Source organism: Limulus polyphemus, unplaced genomic scaffold, assembly GCF_000517525.1.
Source record: "Limulus polyphemus unplaced genomic scaffold, Limulus_polyphemus-2.1.2 Scaffold2305, whole genome shotgun sequence".
NCBI lineage: Eukaryota > Metazoa > Arthropoda > Merostomata > Xiphosura > Limulidae > Limulus > Limulus polyphemus.
In genome coordinates this window covers 19065-20033 of record NW_013667915.1, presented here as the reverse complement: position 1 = coordinate 20033, position 969 = coordinate 19065, and the positions used below count along the sequence as shown (strand labels likewise).

At 31.6% G+C, this 969-nt stretch overlaps 1 protein-coding gene across 1 annotated transcript in view; it reads left to right on the top strand.

Annotated features, from left to right (window-relative positions):
• Positions 1-307: 307 nt before the first annotated feature.
• LOC106466565 (tubulointerstitial nephritis antigen-like) overlaps positions 308-969 on the top strand; it is a gene marked incomplete at its 3' end in the record, with an annotated part of 16886 nt that continues 16224 nt past the window's right edge. The window contains exon 1 of the mRNA XM_013926857.2: positions 308-361. The remainder of the gene's footprint in view (positions 362-969) is intronic.

Sequence of the window (969 nt, the reverse complement as noted above, 5' to 3'; positions counted from 1 at the left end):
CTTACTGTCTTATAACATCAGAATAAATATGGTTAAACACTTTTATTGTCTGGAGAACTGTTACATAAATTGCAAATGATTAAGAAAATAAGCATTTTTATAGTGTAAGTTAATACATGCTTATGAGAACATTCAACCAAATAACAAAATAAAAACTTAACATCAATGTAGTACAGATCCCAAAATTGTTTATATATGAATCGAGTTAGATGCCATTTACGTACGTGGTGGCGCTGCAGTCTACCGATGAGTATAATAGCTCGAGCTGCTAGGACAAGGTCGTTAGACAAACCGAGATTTGGTGGTGGTAAGATTCTATTGAAGTATAGAAATTTTAGTGACGGAGGGCATTGACAAAACGGTTAGTGAAAAAGTTTTCATTATATGGCAAGACACTATTTGTACTGTTATTTAGTAATATTAAGTCAATAGTTATTTGTATTTACTGTTTAATTTCTACCTTATTTCTCCAGTTCTGAGATATGTTCTGGAGATATTTAGTGTCAGAAATAAGTAATTAATTATAAGATATGTAATATGAATAAAAAAATTGACTTCACATCCCAAGCATTTAAAACAGTTATCTTCCGAAACTCAAAATTCCTCCATCACTCGTCCGCAGGGATCCGGTATCTTTTTTCTTCTTCCAGAAATTATGTGTTCAGTTGTAGCACTTTATGTCTAAGTCATTTAAGTAATTTTACATTTTGCTTTATAACAATATATGTGTGTTTTATTTGTATTTAAATACTAAAGTGTGGATTAAACAATATGTCGAGTTAAAATATTAGGTAGAATTTTTGATACTCTTGTCTCGTATATGACACCAAGTGGTCAGTAAACATGAGATTCGATGACGAGGAACCCACTTTGAGACTAATAATGGCTGGAGACGGCTTGAATGGGTAATGAAGAAAAACTTTAATATAAGTTTAACATAACAGCAAATGTACAACGTTTCGACAAGGT